This window comes from Lithobates pipiens, unplaced genomic scaffold, assembly GCF_037356315.1.
Source record: "Lithobates pipiens isolate NorthernLeopardFrog02 unplaced genomic scaffold, aLitPip1_a1.2 Scaffold_23, whole genome shotgun sequence".
Lineage (NCBI taxonomy): Eukaryota > Metazoa > Chordata > Amphibia > Anura > Ranidae > Lithobates > Lithobates pipiens.
The window spans coordinates 74,297,259-74,322,039 of NW_027507785.1; positions in this window are offsets into that span (position 1 = coordinate 74,297,259).

The window sequence follows — 24,781 nt, forward strand, 5'->3', positions numbered from 1 at the left end:
ACATTTTCAAAAATTCTGAGATGTTTCTATGAAAAATATTTAAATATTTCATTCCATTGAGAAAATATAAACTATTATATTTAATTTTAATTAATTCTCCATCTAAATCATGTAATATTAAATATTTTCTTCTTTCAACTTTATAAATGTATTTAACTTCTTGTGAAACTCTTATAACTTTAACCATATCATATAAATATTTTATGGATAATCTATGATCTAACTTTAAAAATGATTTTCTTTTCAAGTATATTGTTCCATTATATGACACATTCTCTATGTGTATTCTTATCTGTGAAACCACTGACCTACTGACCTTTAGTCATAAACTCTGGACATAGAGAACAGCTGGTACCAAAATGACATTCACACAACTTAGATATTACCTAAATCACTCACACTTCATTTATGGCCCTTTCATATACATTTTGAATCAATTGCTCCAGATGTACCATAGCTAATCACTGGATCAGATAAACCAGAAGTCATTTTCCGACTAAAAATACTTTTCGTAATTTTTCACCTTTTTTCATTTCTTCCTTAATCAATTTATAAAATTGTTTCATTCTAACCCTAATACAGATTTGAAACAAAATACATAAAAACTTTCCCATTAGTTGATTGTCATATTTTATATATTCTATCTATCATTCTATTTATTTTTCGATTTATTTATCCATCTATCCATGACCAGCAAGCAACTTTTTCTATTTCTTTTCTATTTTTTTTTTTTTTATTCCAAAATCATTTAATTCAACAATAACTTTGTTTAGACACATTGAAATCCTTTTCTTCATATACTCTAATTATACCTTTATGTCTTTCCTATTATCTTATTACTATCATCATTATTCATAAAAAAAATTCTTATGAGAAGCACATCCTAACTCCCCCTCACATAATGATCGACCGATCAATATGTCGCTTTTGATGCAAGTTCACCAAAAAATGATAGTCCTTGATAACATAATCAAAAAATAATAACCTTTGAAAAAACAAGAAATAGTAACAAATAGAAATGTAGTTGTGCTGTTGCATTGTCATGGAAGATTTAAAAAAAACTAAATAAAAAATGTAAATAAAATCGTTTTCTTTAAATTTAGAAACAAAAGATATATCTATAAAAGAAAATGAAAACAAGTATCAAATTCTTTTAAAAATTATGTTTTCCTAAATAATTTTCATTAATCAATGTAAACCATTTTAGAATGATAATCCTTTCTGTGTTTACCCATTTTATTCTTATTTTTACCAATTATTTTTATTTTTACCAATACTTTTGAAACAAAAAACTATAATCCCAATGTACCTTAAAATAACAAAATAATTTTCCCAATTGATACCCCAGTTGACATCTCTGTTGACATCCTTGGTACCTTCAGATCTATAATTCTTAACCATAACTTTAGCTACTGGAATAAATTACTAAACATACTCATTAGAAGTAGAAATCTCATTCAAGACATCATTTCTTTTTAAATTTAGCAAAGGCCTAGCCATGTTTTGTGAACAAACTTCTGAAATACCTATACCTGTTGTTTGCAAAATTTGCAACCACACTACTTTCTATACAACAGATAATATAAAAAAACTAAGTATGCTAATCTCAAAAGACTGTCATTAACTCAAAAAGTTAACAAACCCTATGTTTAGAAAATAATAAAGTTTTTAAACTATAGCAGGTAGTCACCCAATATTTACCTTTATCATCTTAACCAATACTATTCATATGTTCTACAATACCTGAGTACTTGGCATAAATTAATTAATTACCTTACTACTACATGTATTCCTATATTCCATACATATGAAATATATCAATTTCCCGATCATACTGAGACTTACTTCTGAGCCTAGAGATGTTAACCATTGCCATATTACCCTTTTATATAAACAAACACACTCACCCCTTGTTAGTATGATAGTCCTGTGTGTACTTAAAATAAAACAAGAGATGAATAATGTCCCTTTAACTTTGTTGTTCGTTGCTTTATCTTCCTTTTTCTTCTTTTCTTGTAGCTCTTTGCCTTGTTATATGAATTGTGTGCTGTAGTGTGCTGTAGTGTCTTGCCTGTTGATCTATTCTTTGCCTTTGTGCTTGGACCGTCCATCTTTAAACATCAAAATCCGACTTCCATATTAGCTCACCCAAAGTGTACATTCGCTTCTGTACCTACAATGGTGACTTTTTCAAATAACGTGAAGTCTTTGTTCCTATTTCAACACTTTTTTCTTCTTGGGTAACAACCCAATATTTTCTTATGTGAGACTCTCTCACCTTCTTAGGAACTAACCTTGGCAGATATCTTCACGTACGTAACTAAATTACGTCTTCACAAAGTCCTGGATTTTCCAAAAATAACTTGAAGTATACTGTCCAACTGGCCTTGTCAATCAACTTCGCAGGCTGTATCTTTTTTTTTTTTTCTGTGTACAGAGAGGTGAGAAAACAAAGAGAAAAAAAAACTCACCCTCCACTGTTTTCTCTTCTGGACCGTTTCTCCGCATCTGACGCAAACGCCTCCTTCTAGGTTCTTTGATCATTTGTTGCCAAAACTTGACAAATCTCATTTCCCCACCTTTGGCAAGGAGTAGGGAAAACAATTGATCATTTCGGCTGGCTTGACAATGTAAAAAAAGTAATGTAGAGTAATAAAAACGATGTAAATGTAGTGTAGTGTAGTGGAAACTCTACATACTCACTCACAGGGGCGTTTCTTAATGAATAACAAAGTCTTTGTGTAATATGTGAATCAGTAAAGTATGTCTTCCTTCAAGGCATTTCAAACGTAGTTTCAGGAGTAGAAATTGAAGAATCCTTCGTCTGTACAATAGTTGGTTTATTGTTCAGAAAGACAAGCAAAGACAGGATTGACATCTGGTAACATATGGCATGGTGATGGCTTCTAAGGTGGTACTTCTGGTGTTACATTTTCAGAGTATAGCATCCTTCTCTTCCCACCGAACTCCCTCCTTTCCTATAATCCTAGTCCATTCTTATACTGTTTCAAGATGTTATGTCAGCATATCCTAATAACTCCCACATTTGCATATATACCCAATATGGTTCAGTCTATAGATAAGTAGCATAACTCCACCCATTGTTCTGACATAGTAACTCAAAAATAGAAATACCTACTCAGCAAATCCCCTCCTCCCTATATGATCTGCTGTTGTGTGACCTTCAGAAACCATCACATACCACCGAACATATAACTTACATATATTTTCAGAAACTTTTATCACCCAAAATACCAATCAACTCAAAAACTTTTAACAATGACCCTCTGTAAACAAGGGTCTACACTGGGAGGTGAGCAACTATTTTTTCCATTGGTGGAGGTTTAGTTACGGAGTCATCTGCATGTTTACTATATCTGGCACCACTGAAGACATCACACATCATTGGTGTATTTTGATATATGGATTTATCATCAGCTCTGCACTATCTATTTATTTTTTACTGCATGGGATTTGAATAATTGACCCTGAGTGTTCAGCAGCTTTAAAAAGGGGTTAATAATATTGCGCTGGTTGTTTTTTATAGATTTACTATAGAATTAAGACCATTTTATATTCATTGGGCAATCGCTAAACTGGTTTTAAAATGGTGGTGTAACCTGTAATCCTCTTATATTCTCTCCCATTACCTCCACCGGAGCAACTAAAGATGCAGATTAGGTGGACATTTTGTGTCTATGCTGAAATGAGAAGTAAAGTACAGAGTGTCAGATATTGGGTAAAGCAGGTATACTATGTGGATTGAACGAAGATGTGTACAGAATTGCTAAACGTGGACATGTGCTTTGTTTTATGCAGGACACGGCAACAGATTCACTTTAATGGCCCCTTCCCTTCTACTTTGTGTAAAGTCACTCAGTTAAAAGCTTACAAAGCCACGAACTCTACGTATTCGGCAACACTAGTGCTTACTGATTAATTCAGTGCCGTAAACAAAGTGAGTCACATGTTCCTCTATACCTTAAAGTATTGGGAATTTACCCTAGCAGCTGAATAGAGTATCGATGGGGATAAAGGACAGGTAAGTATATGCTACTGGTTACAGGGGCATTAAAGCTAATGTTATCCTTTTGCCTTCCAGTAAACCTTCCATTCTCCAAACATGTAAACTTCCATCTTTGAATTTTACCTATAGGTAAGTCTATAATAAGACTTGCCTATAAGGTAGTGTAAATGTCTCCTAAACGTGCGTCGTTTAGATCTTTACTGGGCATACAGCCAGCGACATCACTGGCGCATGCACTCTGAATAAACGGCCACCTATGCCGTTCCATCACGGCCCTGTGCTGTGACCGGCTCCGCCCATCGCGGCTCTGACCAGTCACAGAGCCGGAGTCCAAACCCGGAAGCAAGACTGGTGAAGATGGAAACTGTCTTCATTTTCAGGTAAGTTTCACATAATGTGCTAGTATGCGATGCATACTAGCACCTTATGCCTTTGCCTTGCATTTAAAGGGTTTAGAACCGCTTTAAGCTGGCCATAGATGGTTCAAATCATGTATGGGCATGCTGAATGTACCCACGTTGATCGGTTGATCAACTTGGGTACAACCACCCTGTTGGACTTTACATGCAATTATTGCTAGTGGCTAGCAATAATCAATAAACTAGAAATAATCTGCCCTGTCAGGAGAAAACAATTTGGTTGATTTACTAAAGGCAAATACACTGTGCAATTTGCAAGAACAGTTGCTCCAGAGCTTGGTAAATGAGCAGAAACTCTGCTGACTTCCATCATCCAATCGCATGCAAGAAAAAATGCTGTTTGTGTTTTTTTTTTGTTTTTGTTTTTTGTTTTTTTTCTCTCCCTTGCACGTGATTGGATAATCTTTCGAAAGTGAACCTTCTACCTCATTTACTAAGCTCTGGAGCAACAGCACTTTCAGAGTACACAGTCCATTTGCCTTTAGTAAATCAACCCCAATAGCTCTGTGGTAGGGATTCCCCCATAAACGCTAACTGTTTATAGGGCAATCAAGCGATTTTTCTTTCCTGCAACCTGTGATCTATGGCCGACTTTAGTGGCAACTTTTTATTATCAGCGCCATCAACTAATTCAAATACATATCTGTTCTTCAGAAAAGCTGTAAATGAAACGGAGAGTGTATTGTCATATTATAAAATCCTCAATCTTAAATTTGTTCAAATACAAATATTGTATTTATAAACCAACAAATGCACTCATCCGTCTATTCCTGCTTCATTCAAAGACCAACCTCTAATATACTGGCTAATGCATTTCAAGACAGCACCTCTTCATCCGAGCCAATTCATACCTTCTCTTTACAAAATGTTTAATCCAAATGGCATTTTCTGGTAGAAAAAAAATGAAATGTTTGTTAAAAAGTCAACATAAAAACCCTTATCGCCTTATCTAAGCACCCCCCTGGGCCACTGCGTGTGCACAGATAAATTACTGTCATAGAAAGGGAATATGTCTTTGATGTGCAGGCTTATCTTACTTATTCTGTGTGAGAAGCAAGATGGTGGCACCCAATGGGGTCTCTGGGTATGTACTTGTGTAGCTAAAATGTTAATATTTTTCACATAAGTTGGTAAAAACATAGAATTTTTAAAGTCACCCTTAAAGCGGTAGTAATCGCTGTGAAGAAGAAGAAAAAAAAAAATCATTCGGCAAGGCAATGTCATTATGTGCTAGTATGCATGGCATACTAGCACATTATGTAAAACGTAGCTTTTAAAGCAAGGCCCTCCAGCGGTGTGCTGCCACCGCTGACAGGGCTTCCATCTTTACTCGGTCTTCCTTCCGGGTTTTTGAGCTTCGGTCCTTTGATTGGACGAGCCGCAATGACTGTTCATGGCACAGGCAAACCTGTGCCATTCTTTCAGAGCGCATGTCCCGGTGATGTCAGCTGCCCATTAACAAGTAAATTTCTCCTAAATGGTCCAAGTTTAGGAGATATTTATAGTACCTATAGATAAGCCTATAATAAAAGCTTACCTATAGGTAAAAATCATCCATGGGCATTTACTCCCGCTTTAGGCCAGCCATAGACCACAGGTAGAAAGAAAACCACTCGCTTCCCCAACCAACACAGTCCCTGTTGATGGGGGAGTTATTGTGTTCTCCTGGCAGGGGCTGTCCCTGCTGGGAGAACACACGGTGGTTATAGACACTGGCAATAATTGCATAAAAAAATCCAAAATACTGGTTGTACCCAAGTTGAGCAATGGCTCAACTTTGGTACAATCAGTGTGCACATGCATGGTTCAAATCTTGGCCAATCCCTGCGGAACCGGCCGAGATTTGAACTGTCTATGGCCGGCTTTTCCCTTTGCCAAAGTTTACAACTCTAGCGTGCTGACAGCAGACAGGTTGAATGTAAGCAATGCAATGTTTACTTGAACATTTGGCCTTTTTGATGAGGGGAAAATGGTCGGAGCTAAGAGGTTAAAAGAAATGATATATATGGGTAGTCTCTGAAAAGGCAAGGCAAGATTTGCATTGTACACTGACCCATAGTAAACATCATTTATTGGAAGGCCCCAGGGATAACTTGATTGACTGTATCACTTGGCACTGGCTTCTGTTCAATGAATGGCAGCAAGGAGAGTTGTTGCCAGTAATTTTTATTCTGTATAGAAAGGGCAAGATGCCATTTAGGCTGGACTTTCAGTGCTAACATCTCTTCACAGGGAAGGGCAATAGTCACCTGGTCATGTAATATGACTTGCCCATCTAGTGAATTGTGTCATAGCTGGATCTGTTATTCAGCCCTTTCCATGCATGTCTGAGGTGTATTTACCTTCTGAGTCACTGTGTATTCTACCTTCAAACTATGACTCTTTAAACAGAGTTCACCATCAAGATAACTGCAAGAGCCATGACGGAAAAACCTGGGCAATATAATGAAATGTACAGTATGATCCTGTTTGGGAACACAGACCAATTGGATCTCAACACAGGACAGGGGGCCAGACTGTGGCTTGAATCTACAGTGATTTGGTCTTGCAGGTATTTTCTATTAAATGAGAGCTCCTACCATCCTTCTCCCACAGTGAGCCTTTAGAATCCATTAGGCCACGTAACCGCCTACTAAAACCGCTTTATTTGGGATCAGTGGGGAAAAAATGTCTGTCACGTTGGTGGTCAGTAAGAATAAGGCAGGCCAGAGATGATGCAATTTTCTATCCTGCAACCATAGGTTTAAAGCCCGTACGTGGGCAGAATGTTGGGAGACATTTGCCGGTCCAAAAAATATCGTCTGACATTCTGCGTGTGTTTGTACGTACAGTATATGGCCAGCTTCTGACGGACGTACGTACTGGAAAACCAGCAGCCGACCGACTCCTAATTAGCGATCTCAGCCAATGGCAGAGATCGCTGATCAGAGTGTTCTGATGGGGAGCGTCCCATCCCCCTCGTCAGAACACAACAGCTCAGTGAGGGAGACTGCCGAATTAACCTTGCATGGTGCACGGAAAAAAACCTGGTGTGGACTTCTCTCACATAATTGGAGTTCATTTTTATTTGGTATTTGCACTTTTTTCACTGAAGTTCAGCACATTGTTTTATAGGTCTATCGACAAACGTAAGCAGCCCATACATTAGTCATTTGACCCAATTCTCTCATTCGCACACTTGATGTGGATAGCGGAAACCTTCCTGCTGACTTACTGTATTCAAACAGCAGGACTTGTGTCAGAATACATTGATCTGTGCTGCCGTCTAAAGCCGTCCGAATCAATCAGTAGATCAACTTCTGTACAACCATTGTCCTTGTAGCACCCTCTAGCTAGTGTACTACTGTAGGTGTAATTAGGTTTTGTTAGTTTAGGAAACCTGGTCTGGCTGTGAGCCAGGCATGGGTTGAATCTGGGTCAGGGCTGAGTGACTCAGGGAGGCTGGATGATTTAGCAAGCAGTTTCTATGGTGACCCCCCCCCCTGTTTCTGGAAACTTGGAGAAGCTTCCAGATATAGTGGGTAGAGACTAGGAGGAGCTGCTTGGCATACTTGTCCTTGACCAATTCCCAGCAAAAAGGGTCTAGAAGGGGATAGGCACCAGTGTTAATTTTGACAGCAAATTTCTGTTTAGTTTTAGTCAACTAAAATCGAATGGGTGTAATTAAATTGTAATGCATTCGTTAACATTTCTCTACAATTTCCAAGCTCCTGTATATACTGCTGGAGTGAAAAATCAAATGTTGTTTATGGTATTGAGGTATGAACGTGCACTACAGACCAGTGTTGAATTGGAAGTCAAATTTCAATTTAGTTTTGACTAAAATTCTATTTTTAGTCATATTTTAGTCTTGGGCATCTCAGTTGTTTGGCCCTCGAGCCACCGACCGCCTCCTCAGCACTCCATCTCCAACCCGACTGCCCCTACTGGCATGGCTCATTTTATGAGGTGCCTACCAGTGTTAATTTCGTCAACTTAAATGCAACTAAAACAACTGAGATGACTATAAAATACGAGGGGGGGGGGGTGTTGCCTGGGTGCTGGTGGAACCATCTACAACACACAGCAAAATCCTTTCCTGTGTATGTATGTATGTATGTATGTATGTGTGTGTGTGTATGTGTATATATGTGTGTGTGTGTGTGTGTATATATATATATATATATATATATATATATATATATATATATACATATATATAATATTTTCTCAAAGTTTGTTTGGAAGTCAAGTGGGCATACTATAATACCCCTCTCCAAGTTTACCCTCAATAAAACAAAAGAAAAACTCACGGACTGTTCTCTGACTCTGGAGGGACTGTGGAAATGTGGTTTGCCTGGCTGTGCAGGGTGGGGGATCCTAGTTACTTGCGGCCCTTAAAGAGGGATTCCACCAAAAAAAAAAAAATTAAAAGCCAGCAGCTATAAATACTACAGCTGCTGACTTTTAATAAATGGACACTCGGTCCCGGGTTCCAGCAATGCCGGCAGCCGAGGCCGATCAATCGCTCGGCTCTCGGCTGCTGCTGTCACCATTCTAGGTGAGGGAATCAGGAAGTGAAGCGAATCGGCTTCACTTCCTGGTTCCCTACTGTGCATGCGCGAGTCACGCAGTGCAATAGGAATTCTCCGCACTGTCACTGGGACCCGTGTGTGTCCCAGCAGACAGCGCGGCAGGACAGGATATGACATAGACTCCCACGGGAGTCTATGCCCGGAAGTGGGTGTAAATACCTGTCTTTGACAGGTATCTCCACCCCCCTCCCCCCTGTAAGGTGCCAATTGTGACACCGGAGGGGGGGGGGTTCCGATTAGTGGAGGTACCACTTTAGGGTGGAACCCCGCTTTAAGGGGATGCGCTACATCCCCATAAATGGATTGAAATTCTGCCTATCCTCGCTTGCGCTGACAAATTTCAGTCCATGTAATCTGTAATCTGGCTTCAGACTGAAAAGTCAAGTGAGCCATCAGAATACAATAGCCTGCAGGGGAGATTCTTCCAACCAGGCAGATTAGTGGGATGGAGAAATGTATTAGCGGCTGAACATGACAAATCTATACCTGCGTTAGACTATGTCCAGGTCATGCGCCGTAGACAGCGGTGCCTGTCTTTCGGCAAATATCTCCTAAACCGTGTAGGTTTAGGAGATATTTCTTGGACCTACAGGTAAGCCTTAATCTAGGCTTACCTGTAGGTCAAAGTGTGTTGTAAGGGTTTACAACCACTTTAAAGTGACCCTAAACTCTTGTTAAAAAAAGAAAAATTGTATTGCAGTATGTATTAACTCAAGAAGCCCCTCTATTGCTCTCCGCTTCTTGCAAATCTCCAAATTCCCTTTCCTGTGACCTGGCTTCCTGTTAGAGGGTAGCTGTGTACGGTCTCCATGGTCCCACTCTATGTAGGAACGTAGCCACCCTCTCTTGCGCCAAAGTGGACTATGGGATTTGTAGTGTACATGACCACAGCTTATGTGCACTGCTCAATCCAAACAAATGGAAATGGGGGGGGGAGGTTTAGGAGTTCACGGGGGGGCATTAATTTGAGGCAAAAAAAAAAGTTGTGGCATGACGCTATTTGTATATCAAACATCACTTGTATATCAAGTCCAAATTAAAAAAATGTTGCTTGTCTTGCAAAATGCTCTCAAACCAAGGTTTTACTGTATGTTTGGGGGCTCCAAGTAATCTTCTAGCAAACAAAAAAATAGATTTTTACTTGTAAACACAAAAAGTGCCAATAAAGGCCTGGACTGGAAGTAGTTGATGTATTCAGAAAATGCTAATTACCAGGCTGTCAAGTTGATCCAGTGACTTCCATACCCTCTACATCGTGGATCTGGAACAAATCTGCATTTTTGTTTGTACTTATTTCAGGTCAGTTGGGCTTAAAAAAACGTCCGTTCTCTTTGGAGTAAAATGTGCTCATATATAAAGCATTTTTTGTACAAAGTTTAGACGAGTTTAGGAGTTTTTTTTTTTTTTTTCTGCCAGTGAGCTCCAGCTTCTGCCAGAGCTTCAGAAACGCGAATGAGATTTTTTTGATTTTTTTTTATTGTGTGTGATTGTTTTTTTTTTTTTTTTTCCTGCCTGTAAATGTTGATCTGAAAATATGCCTGTAAACTAGGGGTGCAACGTATCGTCACCGATCCGTGATCCGAACGGGTCACCCTGTTCGATTCGGCACACCCCAAGATCCGCAGAGCGCTCTGCTGTCTCGGCCTTAGGAAAGGCTGCGGCTTCGGCCTAGCTCCAGAGCGGCGCCCATCTTTGTACACCCGATGCCCGTTTACAATGTGATCGGTCCGTCAAATGACGGACCGATCACTTGTAAACAAACCGGCGTCCATGACTCCGGTTCCTCTCTCCCCTCTGTGTACTGATCTGTACAGCGGAGGGGAGAGATCGGATGGCAGCAGCGAAGTGGGCTGGATCTGTAGTGCCAACAGCACTGCTCTGTGACAATTGCAGTCACAGCCATCCCTCCATACTCTGCCATACCATGCCCATACTCTGCCATACCATGCCCATACTCGGTAATACCCAGCCATACTCGGCCAATATTACAGTGGGGGAGATTGTGGATATTACAGTGGGGACTATATGGTGGTGGAATTTTCACAGGTTTTTGCAAATTCAATTATTTGCTTATCCGAAAAATTATCCGATCCGTTACTCTGATCCGTGAGGTTTTTTTGATCCGTTGCACCCTTACTGTAAACGTCCTAATGTGCATGGACACACAGGATAAAATTTAGTTGCTTTTACAGGAAGAACACAAAACTCCTGTAGAAGCAATGTTATTTTTCGCCTGACTCTAGAAGGATTGTAGCCAGAGGCTGCCAGGCATCCAGCATTTTCCACACTCACCGACTGCAGATTTCCTTCAGTACAGTACTTTAATAGCTGATTGTTGAATGTAGAAGGACCGGAACCCTTGGAGTATTATAGGCTGAGGCTGTTTGTTTTCCTTGTGAATTGTTGTGCCAGAATTTTATCTCACGTGACCCAGTAGGGAAAATGAAAACAGAATTGTTTCTCTAAGTGGTTTTGCCAGTGGCGCTGGAGCTTTCATCTGCCAGAATCTGCCAAAGTGAGGAAGATTTTAATAACCACATAGAAGTGCAACCTGTTGGAACAGATGCAGCCCCAGCGTTACAAGAACAGACGTCTGCTGAAAATGTAAACACAAGCCTTGTTCTTACGCCTGCATCTCGTGGCCACGATCGATTTCATATGGGTTATAATTATACCCAAACACAGACACCAGTAACAACTGGAAGATTAATCCCATTACGTTGTATGCAGAAGAGGTCGTCTACCTGAATGGTGAAAAACAGAAGTGTTTTGTAAAAGTGTTGAACTAAATACATTCCAGGTACATTAAAACAAAAGGTATGCAAAGCCTTGCAGTCTCTCTTTTCTAAAAATAAGCCACAGCCTGTAGAGAAACCTGTTTGCTGCCAGCATGCTGTAGAGAAGGAACCTTGCTCTCTGTGGGGAAGCTGCGATCTCGCTGCAGAGGCCCAACACATCCCCTGTTTAGTCAGAGCTAAAGCTCTCCAATCAGTCTTTCTAAGGGATGTGTTGGACCTCTGCAGAGAGATCACTGCTTCTCTACAAAGAATACTGGCAGGGGACATGCTCAGGCTACTCGGGCTGCGACTGCTTTAGAAGATAAATATACTGTTAGCCATGAAAACCATTTGTTTTGATACACCAGGGATGATTTAAATCAGGGGGGTCTCCAAACATTCTAAACCAAGGGCCAGTTAACTGTTACTCAGGCTTTAGAGAGGCCAGATTGTGGCCAGTGGGTTCAGAAAACGCCCTGGTATCAGTGGGAGTAAACCATGCCCTGCCATTGGTGCCAGTGAGAGGAATGGTGCCCTGCCATTGGTGCCAGTGAGAGGAATAGTGCCCTGCCATTGGTGCCGGTAAGAGGAATGGTGCCCTGCCATTGGTGCCGGTGAGAGGAATGGTGCCCTGCCATTGGTGCCAGTGAGAGGAATGTTGCCCCATCACGGGTGTCGGTGGGAGCATTGTTGCCCCATCACGGGTGTCGGTGGGAGCAATGTTGCCCCATCACGGGTGTCGGTGGGAGCAATGTTGCCCCATCACGGGTGTCGGTGGGAGCAATGTTGCCCCATCACGGGTGTCGGAGGGAGCAATGGTGCCCCATCACGGGTGTCGGCGGGAGCAATGGTGCCCCATCACGGGTGTCGGCGGGAGCAATGGTGCCCCATCACGGGTGCCGGCGGGAGCAATGGTGCCCCATCACGGGTGCCGGCGGGAGCAATGGTGCCCCATCACGGGTGCCGGCAGGAGCAATGGTGCCCCATCACGGGTGCCGGCGGGAGCAATGGTGCCCCATCATGGGTGCCGGCGGGAGCAATGGTGCCCCATCATGGGTGCCTGCGGGAGCAATGGTGCCCTATCACGGGTGCCTGCGGGAGCAATGGTGCCCCATCACGGGTGTCGGCGGGAGCAATGGTGCCCCATCATGTCATTGGGTGGGAGGGGGGAATGATACCCCATCATTGGTAGGAATGGTGCCCTATGAATAATGTCAGTTGGGGGGCACAAACAATAGTAGCCTGCCACGCGTTCTAAGCCTTACCCAAGTTGTTCAAAAAACAATCTCAACCAAAAGCCCTTCGATTAGGAAAGACACTGAGAATTGTTATGTGCTTCCAGGAACTGCGTTTTAAATATTTCTTTCAGTTTTAATAAAGGAGTATAAGGAATTTTAAGCACTGGCTTTCCAGCATAGCTTGTCCTGGTCTTGTAATAAGTTAGCTAATCATTGTAATATATAATGCACTGAAAGGTCTCGGAAGGGCTTTGAAGTAGGAATTAATTCAGAATTCTGTAGTAGAATGAATTCAGCCCGTTGCAGGATTTGGTCCATTGTAGTATTTAATCCCCTATGCGTGGCTATATAAAGAATGCTGACCGCTCTTTGTAAACTGCTGACTTGAAGCAAACCCGTCATTGCCCTAAGCTTACTGACTTAACCTTATGGCACATCAGCAAGGACCATTAGATGCCGGCATTGACTGCAGGCTGTTGAAGCCTCTGAACCTCCTTTTTATGAACATACCTACTTTGGTCTGAGCACAGACATCCCGATTTGGGAGTACATGGGCCTCTTGACGAGGCTTGCTCAGGTACCGGGCACTGCATTTTGGGATGCAGAGGGGAGGGGGAGGCAGCATGCTTGTGTTCTTTCACAAAACACAAAAGGATTCACATAAGACATTTGTTAAAAGGACTTGCACCCCTTTATGCATCAAGACAGGTTTGCTTTAAAGTCTGAGTCTATCCAAAAAGGTAAGTTCTAGTTTTAGATGGAACCTGGTGGGCTGAATCAGCCCCTGACTTCTCATATGTCTTGGAAGCTCCAACAATGAAATCCCCCTTGCCATAATTCTCAGATCTGTTCCTGTTCACCTTCGGAGATTTGGATATTCCTGCCCACCTTTGTGTGCTCCAGCTCCTCCTGTTACATTCTCTGTAAATGAAAAATCTCTTGGCTTTTAAATAAAATCTAATTTCAAATAAAGATCCCTGCCATTACAGCCTAATTCAATATAAAATATCTCACTTTATCCTTTGGTTGGTGGGGTTTTTAGGGCCAAATAAGTGCCAAAGGAAACTGACAGGCAGTAAACGCCCCAGCATCTGCCAAATACTGAAATCTATGCTTTGAGATACATATTCGAGACATTATTAGATTGAAATCATTGTGATGCAGTACTGAAAAGTGTCATTTAGATGTTTTTGGGTCACAAATAGTTCCTGCGGCACCCTTAGAGCAATGGGGGTCAACCTGTGCCTGTGGAACCCTTAGAGCAGGGGTCTCAAACTGGGCAGCTGTTGCAAAACTACAAGTCCCATCATGCCTCTGCCTGTGGAAGTCATGCTTGTAACTGTCAGCCTTGCAATGCCTCGTGGGACATGTAGTTTCCCGACAGCTGGAGGGCCACCCATTTGAGACCCCTGCCTTAGATCAATCGGTGTCAACCTGTGATAGTGGCAGTTTTAATGGGGGTCAACCTGTGCCAACGGCACTTTTAAAACAATGGGGGTCAACCTGTGCCTGTGGCACCTTTTAGTGCAATTTGGGTCAACCTGTGCCAGCGCCACTTTTAGAGCAATAGAAGTCAACCTGTGCCTGTTGCACCCTTAGAGCAATGGGGGTCAACCTGTACTTGTGACACATTTAGAGCCGTGGGGTCAACCTGTGCCTGCAGCACCTTCTTAGAGCAATGGTGGCCAACTGATGTGTATGGAGTCTTATCTGTGGACATTCTATTCAGCATACAGAAGACTATCAGAGACATTTTGCAGGAGATGGTCAGTGACCACATGCTGGAGATGTGCTTGGACACAGGTGGCATGCTGAAGTGGACAGTCAGACAGGAGACATGTCACATAAGACTGCTAGAAATCACTGCCATTACAGCCTTATTCAAAATTGGTGACCCCACTTTGTCTTCTGACTGCTCCGGTCTGAGGGCCACACAACAAAGACCAAAGGACCGTATGTAGCCACCAGGCCGCAGCTTAAGAACATTAAGCCCCATACACGCTATCAATTTTTCTGCTCAGTTTTTCCTTCGGATTTACCAAAACCATATTATATGAGGTCAAACCTTAGGAGTTTCAATTTGTATGCAATCAGGCAGGCCCTTGTACTACATGGTTTTGGTAAATCTGAAGGAAAAAGTCAGCAGAAAATCTGATAGTGTGTATGGGGCTTTAAGTAGACTACCTTGAACCTTTTTGTGCTTCTCAAATTTTGAGTCTTGCAGACGGCGCACGGTCAGCTCCGCATATAATGGGGTAGCTGTCTATCCAGTGAAAGTTGAAGACCACCCTGGGAATGATTTGTTAGAGGGGGTCACATGGAAGGCTGACACTTGTTTTAGGACAGGACTGCTTTTAAGCTCTGATCTGGCTTTGCTGACAATACAAACTGACATTAATTTTTATTGCTCCTCAATCGGCCTCCTAAAAGCAGACACTGTTATATTATCGCTGGCTCCCTGTTTTCCTTCACTAAAACAGCACACAGTAATAACAAGCTGGGCTGCGCCTGCACTGCGGGGAGGGACAAAGGGAGTCGCGCTAATGTAGCTAAGCTGTTCTTTGTATTCTCAGGAAGAAGCAGGAGTGTAGCAATAACAGTCTACTCACGGTTTCCACTAGATATCAAGCTGACCGTGAATAATCTTGGCTCGGCTCATGGTAAATCCCAGGAAAAAAAAATGAAACCAGACGTTGCTTCTGGCTGCTTATCCGATGTAGAGTAGGTACGGTGATCCCGCTGCCGGGAGAAATGACAACATTTGTATTAAAGTGTACCTGTCTCTTCACCACCACTTGTTACCAGACAAAATGGGGGGGGGGATTTACTAAAGGAAAATAGACAAGTGCAGTTGAGCTCATTTTCCCCAGAGCTTAGTAATAGGGATGAGCTTCGTGTTCGAGTCGAACGTACGTTCGACTCGAACATTGGCTGTTCGGGCGTTCGGGGAATTCCGAACGTTTTGGCCGTTCGCGTCAAAATTCGAGTGGCGCGCGCGCGGACCACAATGCACTGCGGTGGCGCAGTGCATTGCTGCCTCATGATTGGCCAAGCATGCACTGTGACCCCGCATGCTTGGCCAATCGCAGCGCCAGCAGCGAGGAGAGCCATGATTGGCCACAGGCATCCTGCCTGTGGCCAATCATAGCTCAGGCTGTGTAGTGCACGCCCCACACTATATAAGGCCGCCTTTGAGGCGGCCTCGTGTAGTGTGTTAGCATCTGAAGCAGTGGGTGTTCTGTGTACCTTCAACACAGTTACACACCAATCGTTTTTGGCTGATTTCCTATCTTGCTGCTGTGTAGTGGTTGTTGTCTGTGCCCTGACCGCAGTATACACCACTATATTCACCTCACCTATATAGCTAGTGATCTAGCTTTAACCACTTAACAACTGCCCATTGCCGATTAACGGCTTCAGGGCGGTTGTTTAACTCTGGCGGTTGTTTAACTCTGAGAGGCCGTTAATTAACGGCCTCCCAGAATTCTGCTCTCGCGCGCCCCCTGGGACGCGCACTCGAGAGCATCCGTGACCGCCGGGTCCACAGGACCCGGCGCATCACGGATCACGGTAAACGGCCGCTCATAGCGGCCGTTTACCACGTGATCGCTCCGTCAAATGACAGAGTGATCACTTGTAAACAAACCGGCGTCATGTTATGACGCCGGTTCCTCCCTCCCCTCTCTGTACCGATCGGTACAGCGGAGGGGAAAGAGATCGGTGTCAGCAGCGATGTGGGCTGCATCTGCAGTGCCCACATCGCTGCTCACCGAATTTAACCCCTCAATTCCCTGCCAATACTCTGCAATACCAGTGCATACTCTGCAGTACCCTGCCATTACTCTGCAGTACCCCGCCATTACTCTGCAGTACCCTGCCATTACTCTGCAGTACCCGCCATTACTCTGCAGTACCCCGCCATTACTCTGCAGTGCAGTACCCTGCCATTACGCTGCAGTACCCGCCATTACTCTGCAGTACCCCGCCATTACTCTGCAGTGCAGTACCCTGCCATTACTCTGCAGTACCCTGCCATTACTCTGCAGTACCCCCCATTACTCTGCAGTACCCCCCATTACTCTGCAGTAACCCCCATTACTCTGCAGTACCCTGCCATTACTCTGGAGTACCCCCCAATACTCTACAGTACCCTGCTATTACTCTGTAGTACCCCGCCAATACCCCGCCAATACTCTGCAATACCCTGCCATAAATTGCCATACCCAGCCATACTCGGAGATACCCAGCCATACTCGGTGATACCCTGAAATACCCAGCCATAGACGCCCTCCGGTGCTTCTACCAACTCGCCAGTACGATCAAAGCCAGAATCTTTTTTTTATTTTTTATTTCAGGCTTCCCAGCCTAGAGGTGAGATGTGGGGTCATATTGACCCCCAGATTTCACTGTAAAGAGGACCTGTCACCCCATATTCCTATTACAAGGGATGTTTACATTCCTTGTAATAGGAATAAAAGTGATCAAAAATATATTTTTGGGGAAAAAAATTTCAAACTAAAATAAATAAAGTAAAATGAACAATAAAAAAAAAAAAAAAAAATTAAAGCGCCCATGTCCCATGTGCTCGCATGCAGAAGCGAACGCATGCGTAAGCCCCGCCCACATATGAAAACGGTGTTCAAACCACACATGTGAGGTATCGCCGAGAACGTTAGAGCGAGAGCAATAATTCTAGTCCTAGACCTCCTCTGCAACTCAAAACATGTAATCAGTAAAAAAAAAATTAAAGCGTCGCCTATGGGGATTTTTTAAGTAGCGACGTTTGGCGCCATTCCACGGGCATGTGCAATTTTGAAGAGTGACATGTTTGATATCTATTTACTCAGCATAACTTCATCTTTCACTTTATGCAAACATTGGGCTAACTTTACTGTTTTTTTTGTTTGTTTTTTAAGCACAAAACTGTTTTTTCCCCCAAAAAAACGCGTTTGAAAAATTGCTGTGCAAATACCGTGTGAGATAAAAATTTGCAACGACCACCATTGTATTCTCCAGGGTCTTTGCTAAAAAAAAATATATATATAATGTTTTGGGGTTCTCTGTAATTTTCTAGCAAATAAATGATGATTTTTACATGTAGGAGAGAAATGTCAGAATTGGCCTGGGTGCTCCAGAACGCCTGATGGCGCTCCCTGCATGTTGGGCCTCTGTATGTGGCCACGCTGTGTAAAAGTCTCACACATGTGGTATCGCCGTACTCGGGAGTAATAGCAGAATGTGTTTTGGGGTGTAATTTGTGGTATGCATATGCTGTGTGTGTGAAATAACCTGATAATATGACAATTTTGTGGAAAAAAAAAAAAAGGAAATAGGTACTTCAGGTGTGATCAATTTTCAGATATTGGCACCATAGCTTGTGGACTCTATAACTTTCACAAAGACCAAATAATATCCACCAATTTGTACTTATTTTACCAAAGATATGTAGTAGTATGAATTTTGGCCAAAATTTATGAAGAAAAAATGACTAATCTGCTAAATTTTATAACAGAAACAAAGAAAAATTAATTTTTTCGCAGAATTTTCGGTCTTTTTTCATTTATAGCACAAAAAATAAAAAACTGAGAGGTGATTAAATACCACCAAAAGAAAGCTCTATTTGTGTGAAAAAAAGGACAAACATTTCCTATAGGTCCAGTGTTGCATGACTGAGTAATTGTCATTCAAAATGTGAGGGCACCGAAAGCTGAAAATTGGTCTGGTTGTTAAGGGTGTTTAAGTGCCCAGTGGTCAAGTGGTTAATAATAGAGCTTGCAGTCAGTAGTGTTTGGAGATAGTGCGTGCTGTCTGCGTGCTCTGTACCCAGTACATACCGCTATAATATAGGGCAGGCCCCTACTTTCAAACATCCAACTTACAAACATCTCCTACTTGCAAACGCAAGGAGACAGCAGCAAGTGAGATGAAAAAAGATGGACGACAAAACAAATTATACAGGGGTGATAACCCTTCCCTATGTTTTCCAAAAAGCTTTAAAATAGTTTTTTTTGAATGGAGCTACACTTTAAAAATGTACCAGTTGAAAATTACAAACAGATTCAACTTAACACAACAAACCTACACAGTCCCTATCTTGTTTGCACCGCCTGTATACTGCTGTTCTGAGTATATAGGGCCTGGGGGCCACACGCATTTCCTTTTTTTAATATGGGTACGGGGTTCCCCTTAATATGCATACAAGACCTAAAGGGGCTGGTAATGGGCAGGGAGGGCTACCCATGCCATTTTTCTCAATGATTTTCAACCATATTGCAGGAACCAGATATAACATTAAAACCGCAAGCAGTTTTAAATGGTGTTATTTCCGTTTAATGTCATTTGGTGCAGGGACTGTTCTAAACACGGGAAACACGTGGCACTTCACAGGCATACTACAGACACCCCCCAGGCACCATATTTAAAGGAATATTTCACAGTTTTTTTTTTCACTTTAATCGTCATTAACCACTTCCCGACCGCCGCACGACGATGTACGTCGACAGAATGGCACGGGCAGGCATAAGGGCTTACATGTACGTCCTTGCCTGCCCGCGGGTCGGGGGCCCGATGGGCCCCCGCCCGGTGCCTGCGGCGGTCGGTATTCGTTCGTGATGTAATCTCTCCTCCGTGTCGGTATTTTTCGTTCCGACACCGAGGAGAGAGGATCGGTGAGTTGCACCAACACGACACTACACAGTAGAACATGCCAGGCACACTCACACCCCCCGATCACCCCCCCAATTACCCCTGCCCCCCAGTCACAGTGACACCAATGTCATTTTTATTTTATTTTTTGCATTGGTGTCATTTGTGACTGTAATAACTGTTAGGGCAGTTAGGGTTAGCCCCCTTTAGTTCTAATGTACCCCCCTAACCCCCCCAATAAAGGTTTAACCCCGTGATCACCCCCCGTCGCCAGTGTCACTAAGGCTGGGTTCACATTGCAGCGGTTTATGAGAACGAATGTGATTCGCACCGCACTGCAGTGCAAATCACATCCGATCTCTGTGCGATTCGAGTTCAGCCATACAGATAGTATGGCTGAATTCGCATCGCACCCGCCGCACCCGCCGCAAATTCGCACGGGACCCTTTTTTTGGCCCGCAGCAGAATCGGATCGCATGGGTGTTCACACCATGCGATCCGAGTTTGCAGATCGCACTGCGATATGCGAACTGATCTGGGGGTGTCATTAACATTTCACTGACACTCCCAGCAGTTCGCATAGGGCAGTGTGAACTGCCGCCGGGAGGCATGCGATGCGGGAACCCGCCGCGGATTCGTGGCGTTCCCGCATCGCTCCAGTGTGAACCCAGCCTAATAAGCAATCGTTTTTCTGATCGCTGTATTAGTGTCACAGGTGACGCTAGTTAGGCAGGTAGGTATTTAGGTTCGCTGCAGCTTTTTATAGCGCCAGGGACCCCCATATACTACCGCATAAAGCCCCCTGATTGCCCCCTAGTTAACCCTTTCACCAGTGATCACCATATAACTGTTACAGGTGACGCTGGTTGGTTAGTTATTTTTTTATAGTTTCAGGGCACCCGCCATTTATTACCTAATAAAGGTTTAACCCCCTGATCACCCGGCGGGTGTCATTTGTGACTGTAATAACTGTTAGGGCAGTTAGGGTTAGCCCCCTTTAGTTCTAAGGTACCCCCCTAACCCCCCCAATAAAGGTTTAACCCCGTGATCACCCCCCGTCGCCAGTGTCACTAAGGCTGGGTTCACATTGCAGCGGTTTATGAGAATGGATGTGATTCGCACCGCACTGCAGTGCAAATCACATCCGATCTCTGTGCGATTCGAGTTCAGTCATACAGATAGTATGGCTGAATTCGTGTCGCACCCGCCGCACCCGCCGCAAACTCGCACGTGACCCTTTTTTTGGTCCGCAGCAGAATCGGATCGCATGGGTGTTCACACCATGCGATCCGAGTTTGCAGATCGCACTGCGATATGCGAACTGATCTGGGGGTGTCATTAACATTTCACTGACACTCCCAGCAGTTCGCATAGGGCAGTGTGAACTGCCGCCGGGAGGCATGTGATGCGGAAACCCGCCGCGGATTCGTGGCGTTCCCGCATCGCTCCAGTGTGAACCCAGCCTAATAAGCGATCGTTTTTCTGATCGCTGTATTAGTGTCACAGGTGACGCTAGTTAGGCAGGTAGGTATTTAGGTTCGCCGCAGCTTTTTATAGCGCCAGGGACCCCCATATACTACCGCATAAAGCCCCCTGATTGCCCCCTAGTTAACCCTTTCACCAGTGATCACCATATAACTGTTACAGGTGACGCTGGTTGGTTAGTTATTTTTTTATAGTTTCAGGGCACCCGCCATTTATTACCTAGTCTCACTAGTGTACCCCTAAATTTAGGGGTGTCTACTTTCCAAAATGGGGTCATTTGGGGGGGGGTTTGTGCCATCTTGGCATTTTATGGCCTTCAAAACTGTAACGCCCTTAGAAAGCCTGAAGGCGGTGCTTGGTTTTCGGGGCCCCGTACGCGGCTAGGCTCCCAAAAAGTCCCACATATGTGGTATCCCCGTACTCAGGAGAAGCAGCAGAATTTATTTTGGGGTGTCATTTCACATATGCCCATAGCATGTGTGAGCAATATATCATTTAGTGACAACTTTGTGAAAAAAAAAAAAAAAAAAATTAAAGTTTGTAATTTCCCCGCAACTTGTGGCAAAATATAAAATATTCCATGGACTCAAAATGCCTCTCAGCAAATAGCTTGGGGTGTCTACTTTCTAAAATGGGGTAATTTGTGGGGGTTTTGTGCCATCTTGGCATTTTATGGCCTTCAAAACTGTAATAGGTAGTGAGAAGTGAAATCAAAAATTTACGCCCTTAGAAAGCCTGAAGGCGGTGCTTGGTTTTCCGGGCCCCGTACGCGGCTAGGCTCCCAAAAAGTCCCACATATGTGGTATCCCCGTACTCAGGAGAAGCAGCAGAATTTATTTTGGGGTGTCATTTCACATATGCCCATAGCATGTGTGAGCAATATATCATTTAGTGACAACTTTGTGTAAAAAAAAAAAAAAAAAAAATTTTTTTTGTCATTATTCAATCGCTTGAGGCAAAAAAATAAAATATTCAATGGGCTCAACATGCCACTTATCAATTTCCTTAGGGTGTCTACTTTCCAAAATGGGGTCATTTAGGGGGGTTTTGTACTGCCCTGCCATTTTAGCACCTCAAGAAATGAGGTGGGCAGTCGTAAACTAAAAGCTGCGTAAATTCCAGAAAACGTACCTTAGTTTGTAGATGCGACAACTTTTGCGCAAACCAATAAATATACAATTATTGACTTTTTTTTTACCAAAGACATGTGGCTGAATACATTTTGGCCTAAATGTATGACTAAAATTGAGTTTATTGGATTTTTCTAATAACAAAAAGTAGAAAATATCATTTTTTTTCAAAATTTGCGGTCTTTTTACGTTTATATCGCAAAAAATAAAAATCGCAGAGGCAATCAAATACCATCAAAAGAAAGCTCTATTTGTGGGAAGAAAAGGACGCAAATTTTGTTTGGGTACAACATTGCATGACCGCGCAATTACCAGTTAAAGCAGCGCAGTGCCAAATTGTAAAAAGACCTCTGGTCATTTACCAGCAAAATGGTCCGGTCTGAAAGTGGTTAAAATCAGTGCTCCCGCCAAAACGGCCGTTTTTAAAACTTTTTTTTGCAGTGACCCATGTCCCCTGAGGCAGGAGGCAGGTCCCCAAACCCTTTTTAGGACAGTATCTTGCATATTAGCCGTTAAAATTAGCACTTTCCATTTCGAACGTTCGAGTCCCATAGACTTCAATGGGGTTCTAACGTTCGTACCGAACGCGGGGGTCGTTCGCAAGTTCTGGTGCGAACCGAACCGGGGGGTGTTCGGCTCATCCCTACTTAGTAAATGTGGTAAAGCGTTGCTAATTTCCATCCAAGCATGTGCAAGCAAAAATGCTGTTTGTTTTTTTTTTCTTGCACCTGATTTGGGTTTTCTTTACAAAGTCAAGCTTCACCACAAGTACATTTACTAAGAAAAAATGCAAAGTGCACAAAAAACTTGAAAAAATAGATAAAGACACGCAGAAAAAGAAGCTTAAGAAATATCACCATGATTTGAATGATTTTAAAAGTAATATAATATACTCATGGCAACAACAAGCAATTAATAAAGAGAATGAGGGTTTAGAGGTAGATTTACCAACCCCCTCACAACAACAGGTGAATAAAAAACCCCGTGAGATTCTGTTAATTACACAAGTATTGAATCCTCCAAAAAATTCCTATTTTGAATCCCCGGTACATTCCTCCACCCCTATGAAACAAAATAAGGGTAAATTTAAGACATCTAGAGGTAAAAATACTCAGGGTCAATATGATAATTATCCTCAAAGATCATCTTATAATAAACATAACAACCAAGGTCATACCTTAAACACATCACGAAGGGGTCCCTACAATATGACCACTTCAAATAGGTATCAACCCTTATATCAATCAAATGAGAATTATGGTTACCACCCTCAACCCCCTTTTTTAGGGAGAGGCAGGGGGAACCATTGGAGAGGCCGGGGTTTTTTCCCTTACAGAGGGAAACCTCCGTATCCCCCACAAAGACATATTCCATACAGGGACACAGAAAACAGGAGGGAAGGAGGAAATCAATTACAGAAAAATCAATCACCAAAAAAGTATCCACCACTAAACACCAAACTGGTACCAATACGAAAGGATTTAAACCAAGAGGTAAAAGAGCAGGCAGGAGGACCCAACAAAAGAAGACGCGAGTCGGAGTAGAAGGGATTTTTAATTTGGCGCAAGTAACATTAACCCCTAAAGAACAAAATATTTTGAATCTGGGTTTAAAATGTGGGATAAAGAAACCAGTAAATAAATTTGACGTATATATAGACGTACATAAATATATACGAAAATTAAACATAAAAAAATATTTTTTGGGGAGTAACCCACGTGTAGATCCTCCTACGACATATAGCAATAAGGCAATAAACAGTGGATTAAAAAATAAATCTCTTTTTAATCCCCCTAACCATCCAAACCATCAAATTGAGGTCTTTAAAGGTCTTGTGTTGAAAGACCTCGAAGCACTAAAGCCAGTAAAAATACCACATCATCAACATATTAATGATGGGATTAAATTGCTTGAGGAACGCAAAGATATTATAATCCGCCCAGCTGATAAGGGTGGGGGCGTTGTAATTCTCACTAAGGAATACTACCACAATCAGATATTGACATTACTATCTGATGATCAAACTTATGTTAAATTGAAAACAGATCCCACAGGCCCTTATCAGAATCACCTAGAAAGGTTAGTGGACTTGGGGAAAAAAGCTAACGTTCTTACTAATAAAGAAGCAAAGTACTTACTCCCCCTAAGTAATCGTATTCCCACTCTTTATGCTCTACCTAAAGTACATAAAAACTCAGAAAATCCCCCTGCAAGACCTATAGGAAACAGCATAGGGTCTGTCTCATCTAGACTGGGCCAATATCTCGATACCTTTTTACAGAAAAGTGTTATTTGCACCAAGGCATATCTGAGAGATACGAAAAGTTTTCTAAACCTCATAGATGTAGTAGACCTTAAAGCTAAGGATAATATTCTTTTGGTAACAGCGGATGTATCATCCTTGTATTCTATTATCCAGCACGATGATGCCTTATTGGCACTAAACTGGGCATTATGTCAAAGGGACGATCTCCCTCATGCCCAGA